The sequence below is a fragment of the Carassius gibelio genome, chromosome B2 (genome assembly GCF_023724105.1).
Source record: "Carassius gibelio isolate Cgi1373 ecotype wild population from Czech Republic chromosome B2, carGib1.2-hapl.c, whole genome shotgun sequence".
In the NCBI taxonomy this organism is placed as follows: Eukaryota; Metazoa; Chordata; class Actinopteri; order Cypriniformes; family Cyprinidae; genus Carassius; species Carassius gibelio.
The window spans coordinates 13,217,459-13,231,926 of record NC_068397.1 but is presented as its reverse complement, the minus strand read 5'-3'; the positions used below and the strand labels follow the sequence as shown (position 1 = coordinate 13,231,926).

At 36.2% G+C, this 14,468-nt stretch overlaps 1 pseudogene; it reads right to left on the bottom strand.

Annotated features, from left to right (window-relative positions):
* Positions 1–1,299: 1,299 nt before the first annotated feature.
* LOC127951430 (serine/threonine-protein kinase ATR-like) lies at positions 1,300–13,385 on the bottom strand (annotated as a pseudogene).
* Positions 13,386–14,468: the final 1,083 nt, after the last annotated feature.

Genomic DNA, 14,468 nt, shown 5'->3' with positions numbered 1-14,468 from the left:
ATTTCTAACCATAATACCTTATGTTTATTCATAATCAAGCCAGTTTAGCTGAATATAAACGCATATATGATGGACGTCATAGATAAGTATCTTCATTCAGGCTGAAGTTACTAAGTACCTTCTTCATTTATTGAGGATCTCTCCAGATTCATTGACTAGAGGAACCCTTGACAGGTGTATGACCACTCTACCAAAGGATCATGCAGGCATGTTTTTAAAACACTGGTGAAAAGGAATAAAAAGACATCATGAAATTTGAATTATTATACAAATACTGTATGAAATGTAGAACTCATTACACAAATCAAACACAATTTAGTTTGAGAGATTTTTCAGTATGTGCATGCATTTTTCTTAAGTGAAATAACTGAACATAGGAACCTGAGAAAAATGCTCATTTTAGAAGAAAATTTCAGCACTTACAGGATTTTGCATCTGAACTCTTCACTTATTTCATTAACATTAAATTTGATCAAAAGTGAAAGTAAAGAATGTTGCAAAGGTTTCCATTTCATATAAAGGCTGTTATTTTTAACCTTCCATTTATCAATTTTTCTTTCAGAAATAAAAAAAAACATGCATCATGGTTTCCATAACAAATATTAAAAATGATTTAACACTGATAATAATAAATGTTCCTTGAGCACCAAATTAGCATATCAGAATGAATTTTGATGGATCATGTGACACTGAAGACTGGAGAAATAGCTGCTGAAAACTGTCGTCAGGAGAATAAGTTACATTTTAAAATATTTTAAAACAGTAACAGTTATTTTAAAATATAATATTTCACCATATTACAGTCTTGTATTTTTTATCAAACAAATGTAGCCTTGGTGAGAATAAGAGAGTCATTTCAGAAAATATTTTAAACCCCAATCTTTTGAACTGTAGTGTAAGTTCAGAGATGTTCACCTCATGAGTGGCTCTTTCTGGTTCCTCTTAGGGAGTTAAACCAAAATGTTCTCTCCGTTGCGCTCACCAAGGCCAAGACTATAGCCCACCATAGACATGACCGCAATAGAACGACAGTAAGCAGACCTGCTGTTGTACCTGTGAAATGCCACATCTGTGCCATGTGCGAAGAGATTCAAGTAAGTGCTTTTCTAATGAATTACTCAAAACTCACTTTAATAGCTAATACCAAGAAACATCTAGCATATTACTGTGCAAAGATACTATGAATATGAATAAAACTCTGAGGGCCTGTAATATACAGTATACCGAGAGGTGGGAACAGGAAATGTCTGTAGGAACCACTCATGAAAAACTGGTGGGTGTCTGGCACACGGCACATCTTTATGCAGCTTCAGCTTCTCCTGAAAAGATGCTGTTCTGGGCAAAATCAGCTTTCACAGCTTTGTCCCACTGACATAGATCCCTGTTCAAAAAAAGACACTAATTTCACAATAATAAAAAAAAAAGGGAATTGAAAACAGTCTGACAAAAACTAAATATTAAAACAGCATGTTAAACACTCTCTGGAACTGATTCTGACTGGTTAATCGATATTTCATGCCTATATACAATACATTACCATTCAAATAAAAATGTATTAATGTAATATTTATATATTAATATTAAAGTGTTAAAACATACAAATGTTGTGAAATACTATAATAATTTAAAATAAATGTTTTCTATTTGAATATGCTTTCAAAATGTATTTTATTCTGTGTCACATGAACCTTCAGAAATCATTCTAAAATGCTGATTTGCTGCTCAATAAATCTTTAGGTTTGCACATCATGGTGTAGAACTTCCCATCAGACCCTGCAAGGATGTCAAGCTCTCTACCTTCATGAAAATACATTTATATTTATATTATATATATAAACGTATATGTTATATTTCACGAAATATCGTTAAAAATGAGAGTGATTCATTATGTGCTCAAAAACTGGAGTATAGTGGGCCTGACCATGTCAACGAAGCCAACAAGGTAGACCGAGTGTCCTGGAAAGGCATCGTTTTTGGGATTGGCTCCTCCAGTGGAAGACAGGGTGGGTATAAGGACAGACTGCAGGGGGATGAGGATCTGACTGAAGGTGGGCTCTTCCACCACTTAAGCATTTTGAAGTGTACACTCATGCTGAGGGTGCTGCTGTTCCCGTCCACCTACACAATTAAACAGTCAGAGTAATTTTAGAACCAACTGATTTTAAAATTAATGCCTAAGGGGACAGTTGAGGAATACTAAAGATTCATAATAAATGCATAAAAGCTGTTTCCCTGGGAATCTAAAAATATTTTCTTGCTAGCGGTACAGTCTGTCCTACTGGTTTATTGCCAAGCTCCTCCAGCTTGTCAGTCAGTCTGTTGGCATCTCTCATAAATTTCCCAAATGACTTATTCAGACTGACAGCCTTCTTCAAGATCTCCTTGCATCTGTTCATTCGAGCTGGATAGGAGGACTAAAAAAAAGGAAAGAAGGGTATACATTACACAGTTTATTTCCATGAAAATACATTATTTATGGTTGTAGATCTGACTGAGATGTATGACCTTTGACACGGCCATCATTATCCACATAGCTTGTTGAGAGTAAGCAAAGAAAACTTTGGCCACAATCTCCATCAGCACAGCAAAGACATCGTTGCTGGAGTGGCAGATTCGGGAGATGAGTAGATGACTTGATAGTAAATTGATTTTAATCACTAGGCTACTTCACTACAAACTCAGTTCCATTAAAGGGTTAGTTCAACCTTTAATGAAAATTAAGTAATTAATTACCCTAATGTCGTTCCCAACCAGTAAGACCTTTGTTCATCTTCAGAACACAAATTAATACTTTTGATGAAATCAGAGAGCTATCTGACCCTCCACAGACAGCAATGCAACTGAAATGTTCCCAGGTCCAGAAACGCAGTAAATATATCGGTAACACAGTTCGGGTGACATCAGTGGCTCAACCTCAGTTTAGCGATGCTACGAGAATACACAATTGTTTTATTTTTTATTTACTCAACCATTCTTCTTCCCCGAATTATGTTGTAAGGGAAACAGGTCATTTTAGCTCAAAGGGAATCATTTAAGATTTTAAAAGGGAATTTGAACAGAATCACTGTTTCACGGCTGTTCACGGAGACGCGCCTGCGATTCAGTGAACGAGCCGTTTAACATCAAATCTGCGCTGGATACTAATATCCAAACTATAGTGAAAACACTATCAATTAGCACAGTAACAAGATCGGCAGTTTAAGACATTAACTTGTAAGCACAAAACACAAGATACTTCTCTTTTCAATATGAATAAGGCTTTATTAGATAAATCTAAGACATATAAACTAATCTAACACATAAACGCACGCACACACACATTCACACAATTTGCAGGAAGGTCGAAAGTTAGGGAAAGATGATTTTAAGAGAATGGAAATATGGAATTTCAAGTTTACAGCAATACGTTAAATTGCATAGACATGAACAACCATCAATCACGTAATTAGCGCTCGCATTGAGTTCCTCAATGGGGTTAAAATTATATTAGATACACCAGCACAACAAATATCTGGGAATACGTTGCCTTCGTTTGCTGTGAAAGGGACTCCAGTTGAAAGGGGTATCCCGGTGTCGCTGATTGGCTGGAAGTTCAGTTGGCTGAAGTGACGTCTTGGGGAGCCCGTGCTTGGGCGTTGGCTGAAGCTGGAGTTGTGTGCGCTGGTCGAAGTTGAACGGACATCCGAGGTCAGGCGTCGGAGACTCGACGTTGCAAAACTTAACTCAGAACACGAAACTCTCAAACGGAAAAGAAAAGAAATAAAGTTTGACGAGACTAGGTTGTGTTCCTTCTCATTGTGGCATAGTAGCAGCAGGCAGGCACGCTGGAACCGCGCTCAAAGAACAATGACGACTAACCGCATGGCTAGATGCTACAAGCTAAAGCTAGGTAGCAAAGCTACAAGCTAAAAGCTAAGAGCAGGCATGACTGATAGCACGAGCAAGGCTGGAACTAAAAGCAGACTAAAAGCCCGCATGACTGATAGCACAAGCAATGCTAGACTAAAAGCAGACTAAAAGCCGACATGGCTAATAGCAGCAGCTAGGGACTAAAAGCAGAATTCATGGGGTCCAAAGTATTTAAAACTTCCTTGATGGCCACCCCTTTAAATGTTGCCTTGACCAATCATATATGGTCTTGAGTCTGGGGTATCATAAATCATTTGTTTATCTTACCAAGCATGTGGTTCTTGCCTAACAGGGTCTAATTTTGGACATGATTCCTATAACATGATTATGATATATTTTACAAATAAATGATTGTCAGGACAATATCAAGCAAGAAAATTCGATTATGTCAATACTAGACATGACTATGTATCCTATAGTTATCAAAAGACATACACAATAAGTGATTATACATGATAGTCAAATGTGTGGGTTACACATAAATGAATATGGAGTTAAGCAATGGAACGATTCATTTACAAGTCTTTTTGAGTTCATTCTGGTCCATATATAATGTATAAAAAGCAGTTTCTTTGCCATTCTCTGGCAAAGGGACTTTTCTGTGAAGACAAAGGTTTAAAGCCCTTCCCCCTTAGGAATTTCAGTCTGGTTTCACTTGATGGGGGAAGTTAGTGCAAGTATTTAACATGATCTCCTGGGTTTACATGTGATGTCCAGCGTTGCATTCCAATCACGAACAATAAATTTGACAATCTCTTCTTCGAATTAAAATTGTTAATAATTGTTCTATTGGTGTTAATGTTGAAAGCTGTTGTGTGAACAAGTTGGTTGGTTGGTTATCTTGCTTGGTTCCTGTGGCACTAGAACTGATTTATGACTTCCTGAGGAGTTCGGCTCTCGTTTCAATGCACACAGCTCTGATAGACTCTTTGATTTGTCTGATTCGACTCATTTCTGCTACAATGTCTTCTGCCATTTTAGAGAGTATTATTAAACTGTGTTCCCAAGATAAACGGAGGTCTCACGGGTTTGGAACAACATGAGGGTAAGTTATTAATTACATAGTTTTGCTATCTGGGTGAACTAACCCTTTAATGCTTCTTCAATCTGAAAAACATTTGTATATTTTTAGAAACGGCAAAAGTCCTTTACCAGAAGATAATCCTCAGCTAGGTCCCACTTTGACAGATTCTATGCTGCCTCAAACTGGTACACATTTAGATCGGATTTTCATCATGGTCTTTGTAAAGGAAATTACATCAGTTTAAAAACACAAATCCTGGAACTGCATGAAACCATGTCAGAAGGCTGTGTCTACATCAGTACACCTACCTGCTGGCCAGAACTCCATTGACCTGGGTTATTATTGTACAGAAATGGCCAAGACCCAAAATAGAGTTAATAATACTATGATAATGGACAATCTGCATGCAAAGTTAAGCACGTGAGAGGAAAAGTAGTAGTTACGATAATACTAAAAATGATAAAATACATGAATGGTTAACCATGCAAAAGTCAGTGACAAAACACTCTCAAGTTTAACTCAATTTTACCGCCCTTAATCTAATAACTGGTTGTGCCACCCTTTGAATCAACAACCGCAATCAAGTGTTTACGATAACTGGCAAAGAGTCTTTCACATCGCTGTGGAAGAATTTTGGCCCTCTCTTCTTTGCAGAATTGTTTTAATTCAGCCACATTGGAAGGTTTTCAAGAATGAATGGACTGTTTAAGGTCATGCCACAGCAACTCAGTTGGATTTTAGCCTGTACTTTGACTTGGCCATTTTTCTCAGGAATTTTCTTGAGCCATTCACAGGTGGACTTGCTGGTTTGTTTGGGATCATTGTCCTGCTGCATAACCTAAGTGTGCTTGAGCTAGAGGTCACAAACTGATGGCCGGACATTCTTTCTCAGGATTATCTGATAGAGTTCAGAAATCATGGTTCCATCAATTATGGCAAGTCTTCCAGGTCCTGAAGCTGCAAAGCAGCCCCAGACCATCACACTACTACCATCATGTTTGACTGTTTGTATGATGGTCTTTTTATGAAATGCTGTGTTGGTTTTACACCAGATGTAACGGACACACACCTTCCATAGTTAAACTTTTGTCTCATCAGTCCACAGAATATTTGGCCAAAAGTCTTGGGGATAATCAAAATATTTTTTGCCTTGGAAATCTCCCATGGATGGCGTTTTTGCCCATTCTCTTTCTTATTGTTGCAGCATGATCAATGCAGTTCTTTAGAAGTTCTTTTATGACCTCCTGGATGAGTTTTTGTTGCACTCTTGGAGTAATTTTTGGTAGAGCAGCCACTCCTGGGGAGGTTCAACACTGTTCCAAGTTTTCTCCATTTGTGGATAATGGCTCTGACCATGGTTCGCTGGAGTCCCAAAGCCTTAGAAACGGCTTTAGAACCCTTTCCAGACTGATACATGTCAACTATTTTGTTTCTCAGCTGTTTTTGAATTTCTTTAGATCGCAGCATGATGTGTTGCTAGTGGCTAGTGAAATATAACTAAGCTTTCTAAAATATTGTGCTTAATCAAAGTTTTTCTTTCATGATTTAACAGGAGGGGGCAAATAATTTTTCACATCGTGCCAGGTAGGTTTGGACAGCTTTTTTCCCTTAATAAATGAAATCATAATAAAAAAATAAAAAATAAAAATAAAAAAAACATTTTTTATTGACTTGCATTATATTTGTGTAATATAAAATTTTTTTGATGACCTGAATCTTTTAACTGTGACAAATATCCAAAAACAACAACAACAACAAAAACACAGGAAAGCACCGTACATACATACAGAAAAAAGAGATCCTAAATTGTTTGTAATACTTTTTCCTTTATTAATTATTTTCTGTATTTTTTTTTTTTACTTTACACACCATCCAAACTTCTATGGGATACTGCAGAGTTATTTTTAATATTATGTTGAATTACAATTGTCCATAAATGTAAACAGCTGTATAAACAAACCTTTATTTATTTATTTGTTTGTTTGTATTTTTTACAGCTTTGGTCCTTCATAGACACTATATAATTTAGCACAAATTTTCTTTCTTTCTTTTCTTTCTTTCTTTCTTTCTTTCTTTATTTCTTTATTATTGTTGTTTTGTTTCAGTGACCTGAATTTGGCAGGTATCCATACGAATAAGAGTGTGTGTGGTTCTCACCTGGTCGGGCTCAAGTTGGATGGCTGTGTGTCACATTGTATAACTTCTAGTTTATTTATTCATGGTGACACTGAAGACTAGAATAATGGTTGCTAAAATATCAGCATTACCATCACAGAAATAAATGACATGTTAAAATATATTAAAATATAAAACAGCTATTTTAAATATTAATAATATTTCACAATGTTACTCTTTTTACTGTATTCTTGATCAAATAAATAGTGAGCATAAAAGCATATGAGTGAGCCTTCAAAAACATTACACACAAAAAAACTTAATGACCTTAATGACCAAATTTGTGGCTGTGTTCGTTTCAGTTATTTCATATCATTCTTCTGTCAATTTCTAACATAAAATTACTTTATGGAATATTTTCTCTTGTAATTTTGACTCAAGTCGATATTTACGTGTTACATGTTACGTGTACTGCGTTTAAGATAACTTGTTACTTGTTATAGCACTTATAGGTCATTGCTCTTTTGTTGTTTTTGATTGCTTCCATTGTCGCTTTGGATAAAAGCATCTGCTAAATGACTAAATGTAAATGTAAATGTATTTCATGTTCATTTATTTATTTAGTCAGTAGCCATAACCAGTAACCATAAAACACATGCAAAAAAAAAAAAAAACAGAAAACATCTGTAGATTGTTAAGACCTGGAAGAATGAAAGATGGTCCTGAATGTTCTGCTTCTTCTCACGGATAAAATACTCAAAGTGCATGACAGCACGTGTGTAGGCTCTGGAGCGGAAGGGTGCCTTAGCCGGCACATCCTGAGGAATGCTGAAAAGAAAGGCCAGAACACTTTGATACTCACCACTATCTGGGCCTATCAGGATGAAGAAAGAGCCAGAATTATTTCAGTTTCACTTGAGTTACACACGATACAGAGCTGAAAAGTAATAAATTGTTTTTATAGAAAAATAATAATTCACAGCATTATGAATTGAGTCACATCAGTGAAATATGACTAAATAAGCTTTAAAAATCTGGAATCTGAGGGTGCAAAAAAAAAAAACATATTGAGAAAATTACCTTTTAAGTTGTCCAAATGATCTCCTTAACAATGTATATTACTAATCAAAATGTAAGTTTTGATATATTTATGGTAGAAAAATGAAAAATATCTTCATGGAACATAATCTTTGCTTAATATTCTAATGATTTTTGGCTTAAAAGAAAAATCTATCATTTTGACCCATACAATGTATTGTTGGCTATTGCTACTGCTACAAACATACCCATGTATGACTGGTTTTGTGGTCGCAAATAATAATATTTAAAGGGAATTGGTAAAGTAAAACTCAATAAAGAACAAAACACATATTACCTATTATCATTCCCAATAATGTCAAAACATGAATAAATAATAACCATCAGCTTTTAAGGCAAGAAAACAGGACTGAATGAAATCTAGTGTAATCTTGTAAGTGACCTGTGGCTGCGGCTGCGGCTGCACTCTGGCATGTTTGCCTGTCCTCTTGTTGGTACTCAGAGTCTCAGACTCTGCAGCTTGTGGCGGGACCACTGAGTGAGGTGGTCCAGCACAGAGAAGACGGTTTGTGTGCTGAGCTGACTCAGACTGGAGTCATTCTATCGCATTAACCTTTCTTTAGGACTGCCATCATCTCTTCATTCACCCACAGGACCCAAACAGAAACACTATTTTAAGCATTTTACTCTCTTTTACTATTTCACTGTGAAAAACTGCATGAAGAGTTATGGGTCCTTTCCACAGAGCTTGAATGTGTACCTCTTGCTGCTCCTCCTGAGTGCATCCAATCAGCACATAGAGCAAAATATGGGACAAAATGGTATAAAATTGAAACATCAACCATTTATCAGGGAAAAATTTGTATATAGTTTAATTCTAAGTTGGTAAAAACCTGACTAAAAATCTACTTGCTAAACACTTTTAAAATTTCAATCCAAGACTAAAAGTGAGTCACAAAGGTCATTATCTTTATAGTGTGACCTGCATTGTGTAAGCTGCAGCATCTTGAGCTCCCACATCATCCGCATAGGCTAGAAAGGCTCTGGTCAGCTCTGTCAGTAGTTCATAGGCAAAGTTTAGATCATCGATCCCACTCTAAAAGCATAAAGACAGTCTATTTTTTATTTTTATGCATTTTCACTCAAAATGCATAAAATGCAAAGCTTCACACTTAAAACATGATCTTCATGATTCTGCTTGACACATGCAGGAACAAAACTGTCTGAGAAATGTCTTACCACAAATGTCGAGCCAGTTCCCTGAGTGTCAGCGGGTGACAAATCAAGTCGACTAGGATCAATGGCTCCCAACTCCCCCAGGTGTTCCCCACACAAAAGCCTGGTTTCAGGATTGACGTCCTGGCAGCCCAGGAGCAACACCGTCACTAACTGAGAGATCACTGGCTCTGCCATCTCACTGTCCAAGACATGCTCTAACAAACAAATATACTGTAGATCAACCTTTCAGGCCCTTGATGTGTTTTATTTTAAGCCTCCTTAAGTCTGACCTGGTTCTTGTTTATCATCTCCTTCAGGCTGATGAGTGCATGGATGCGTACGTCCACATTCTCAAGCTGGATGGACCACATGGAGAGCTGCAGCACTGACTACATCAGTGCTCTTGAGGTTTGCTGTTGTTAACCATAATTATTCAAATTATTTCATTTTGTTGATCTGACTTTTACATAATTCTTTTGTACATTGATGAAAAGATTAGTTTGTTTAGGCTGTACCTTACGGTAATCTTGAAGGACCTTGCGAATGGTTTTCAGTTCTGGGTGTTCAGGGAGGAAGTAGATTTCATGAAGTCTTGCACTTCCTCCCTGAGAAAAGAAGATCATGAAAAAAAAAACATTTTACCAAGGAAAACAAAATGAAAATACATTACAAATTATATACAATATAATACAAATGATTAATCACAATTAATCGCATCCAAAATAAAAGTTTTTGTTTACATAATATATTTGTGTGTACTGTGTAGATTTATATAAATACACACACATTCAGTATATATTTTTTTAAATGCTTTTACATTTATATATTTATATAATTTATATTACAGATCAATATATTTAATATATAACCATAACATACAGTGTGTGTTTATATTAACATAGTAAATATACAAATTACACACATAATGTAAATTTGGATGTGATCAATAGCAATTAATCATTTGACAGCACTAATAAAAACATCTAAAAAAAAAATCATCAAAAACCTTTAGAGAAATTAAACTAAATCTAACGTAAGACATAAAAGAAAAAGGAGGAATGACACACACCTGTTCTCCACTATGAGGTAGTGCACTGCTGTCTCTTTAGGCTTGATGGATGAGAGGTAATAGAGCAATGATTACATGACTCAGAAGCGGACTCAGATAAGACGGGTCAAGACAGCACACAGTCCCACATCCTCTAAACCAACAAGATAGCAATTAAACCCATATCTTTGTAATTTTGTGGGTAAAGTGCAATTAGAATTTCACCCTCTGGCCTGACTTTATATTAGATACAGATGGTTCTTACTGAGCTTAAACGTTAAAAAATAAATGCAAATCTGGTGTCCTGCTGAGCTGCCTGCAGTTATTAAAGAACAGTCTGGATCTTATCAGTGGTGCTTCTGATCCTCTTCGTAATCTCTTTGCACAGCTGCTTCTGTGCATTCACACCACTCGGAGAGAAACACACCTGCAGCAGAGCTCTGGGAAGTCGTTCCTGTACCTCAGGCCAGTTCTGAGTGTGGTCATCATCTTCACTCGGACTGAGCTGATGTGCTTCGGACCCATTAGCTTCATCAGGGGCATTAAAATGTTCAGAGTGGGGAAAAAAAGGTCATACGTTAACTGACATAATGTCAATAGAACAATCTTGCTACTTCAAGTACAAAATTTTCTCAAGAGCTCCTACAGCTCTGGCCTCTTTGTACTATAACACACACTGATAAAGATTACATACTTAAAATCCTGAGTTTATGGTGATCTATACTTAATAAAAAAGCAATTTCTGTGGATAAAAGTATCCATATGGATAAAAGTATGGATAAAATATGGATAAAAGTATCCATATTACTTTTCTCTGAGAAGAAAAAACATTTGAATTTGTAAAGAATGTTTGCTTTAGGTCACAGGTATGACTAAACATTTAATTTTTTTTTCTCAAATTTTTGATGCATAATAGCCTGCTGCTGGATTGATTGGGTCGATTTAAAATCATTTCTTTTTTGTTTCATGTAAGAGAGAAAGTCATCGTGGATTTGGAACATGACAGAATGTAAATGATGAAAGAATTTTCATTTTTGGCTGAACTATCCCTTTGTCCTAACCAGCCATGACAAGCAATGAAGAACAGAACATATTTAATTGGTTCAAAATACAGCTGCATATAACAGCATATTGAACACTTAATATATTCTGACAGGTGGATTTGTCCTTTTCTGCAGTATTTTGCTTTCAGTGAGAACAGAAAAATAAACGATTACAGTATGCTGTGCCTAGAACGCGGTGTATTTATAATGCAGGAAAACAGATCATAGCTACTGAAAGCTAATGTTTCTCATTAAAACCAGACGAATTGTATTCAACACCTACCATTTTCTTTTTCTCTCTCTCTCCAGCGCTAGAGCTAAATAGCTGCATGTTGAAGAAAGCCAGAATGCCCAGGAGCTTGGGCTGCAGATAATCTGTCTGCACACACATACAGTGCCATGACAGACGGCATTATTTCCAGAACAATGACTATAACTGAAAACAGACTCCAATGCTTTCAACTGTGCATGAATCAGTTTGTAAAAGACTTGCTAGATACTCAAGGGCCTTAATCAGATGATTATTATTAGAGCAGCTGTACCATGCGTCCTGGGGTGGTGATTTCTCTTGGGCCCTGGTAGGGGTCGTCACTATAGGCGAAAGAAGCTAAAATAGCAAGTCCATTAAAGACCTGCTGGTAGTGTTCGCCTAGATGCAAAAGCAGCTCATTATGAAGACCTTGGAAATCCTGTCCCAGCAGACTGCGCAATTCAATTTCTGTCTCATTCTGTGAAAAAAAAAAAAAAAAATATATATATATATATATATATATATATATATATATATATATATATATATAAAATATATATATATTTTCCTCACTACTCTCCTGATTTCATAATTCCTTGAGGTAGTGGAAGGCTCTTTCCAGCTCCTCCTTGGTACAGGAACACAGATTGGAGAAAGTATGTTATCCCTCGATAGTCGATAACAACCTGTAAAAGGCTCATCCGGGTAACAGCAGTCTCATGTCATACTCTTGCTTGCTATTTTTTTCTTGGTGGAAGTTTTGCGTTTGTTTAGCTTATAAAATATTAAATCGCGATTCAAAATGGTGTACAATTGTTTAATTATAATTAAACTTCCTTTGTTTCTTATTAAAGCCTACAATAGTCCTTCAGTCTAGAGTAAAATTGTAGACTCATGGTGGTGACATTGAAGTCATGCAACTGTGTAGTTCATTTATAGCTAACTGGTTCATTGATGCAGGAAAAAGGAGGCGGGAACTGGCTCAAAATTAACATACACTTCAGAAACAAATGAAAAATAAACAAACAAAAAGAGCGGCAGCCGTCTCATGGCCGACCAAATGTAAAATGACCCAGGCCTGGTCCATTCTCCCTCTACTGTTGTCACTTATAGTCTTCAAGATTCATATAAGTTGTTTTCATTTGAACAAAACTTTATCATCAGGAACAAATGATATAACAATCACAAACCTTTGTTGTTCAAAGAGCTAAATGGGTTTTTGTCAAGGGAACCAGTGATGCTGAGTTGACCTGTAAACAGACAATACAAATCAAATGAACTTTCAAAATGAACTAATAGCATGATATTAAAAAACATCTACGGGCTGCTCTCGAGCTAAAATGCTGAAAAAGTATGCAGTCTCTCAAAAAATCATCAGCATAATTAATGTTAAACATAATCTTTAACAAAATGAATATCCATTTTTCATATTATGCATTACAATGTTGTGTTCCCTATATTTACTTTTGGTATAAAAATTTATTTTTTGCATTATTATTATTTATTTTGTAGGGTTATCAGTTTGGCTTGAATTTTATGAATTTTATAAATATAAGTGCATCACAAAAAAATAACCAAGATGCATTTAAATAAAATGGTCCATTGAGGTATTTGTACCCAGGTATAAATCGGATCTTGTCCCTGCACGGTGTTCATGCACTGGCTCGCTCTGGGGACCTTCATCTGGGTCTCATCCAGTCGGCTGTAACGGGCTGCCCACACCTCACTTCTGCTCTTCATATCCACCTGCTTAATTGTGGACAAGAGAGACTGAAGGAATGTCTTCAATCTGGAGAGTGGGGAAAGAGAATTGCATACATTGGCTGAGCTTATTCCCCACTCCTTAGCTGTGTTGGAAGAGAGAGCATTGGGCGTCTGGCTGGAACTTCCTCTTCATGCATGCTAGGATCAGCATGGTCAGAAACACCAGCATGCATATCCTGACCTGCAGCAATTGCTTCTGTCTTGATGGCTGCATACAGCTAGCCTTCCACGCTTGCTAGATCTCATACAACAGAAAATGTGTAACTTTCTGCAACCTATCAAAACTTTTTTATCAAATACTTGAGAGCAAATGTATGGCAAGACTGTCAGTAAATAACCATACGAAGGGTTAGTTCACCTAAAAATTATTTACTCACTTTCATAGCATTCCAAACCCATAATCCAAACCCTAAAGACTTTTCTTCATCTTCAAAACACAATTAAGGATTTCTGTCCCTTAAATGAATTGATTTCCCTTAATTGAAAGTCCAATTGACCAAAACTATGAAGAAGGTTAATAAAGAGATACCATATAGAAACCATATGAATCAAGTAGTTTTTTTGATTAACACATAACCATAGAGCTCATCAAATATGGTAAACAGAAGCTCAAGTTCCTAGCTTGATGCACAAGATCAAATTAGGTTTGTTTTCATGCTTCAAACAAGAATAGTTGGTTATCCCTGATTACTGTACTATTTGTTTTATTTATTTACCAAAGTATTATGGGTTTGACACAACATGAAGGTGAGTAATTGATAGAAACAGAATTTTCCTTTTTGGGTGAACCATCCCTTTAAAAGTCAGCCTTTTCCCCAATATATTGTATGACTTAACACTTTGAATATTAATTCAGAACACGGCAGCAAGATTAATTTTTAATGAGCCAAAAAGAATACACATCACACCTCTGTTTATCAATTTGCACTGGCTTCCAATAGCTGCTCGCATAAAATTCAAGGCATTAATGTTTGCCTACAAAACTACCACTGGCTCTGCACCCATTTACCTAAATTCATTACTTCAGACTTATGTGTCCTCTAGAAGCTTGCGTTCTGC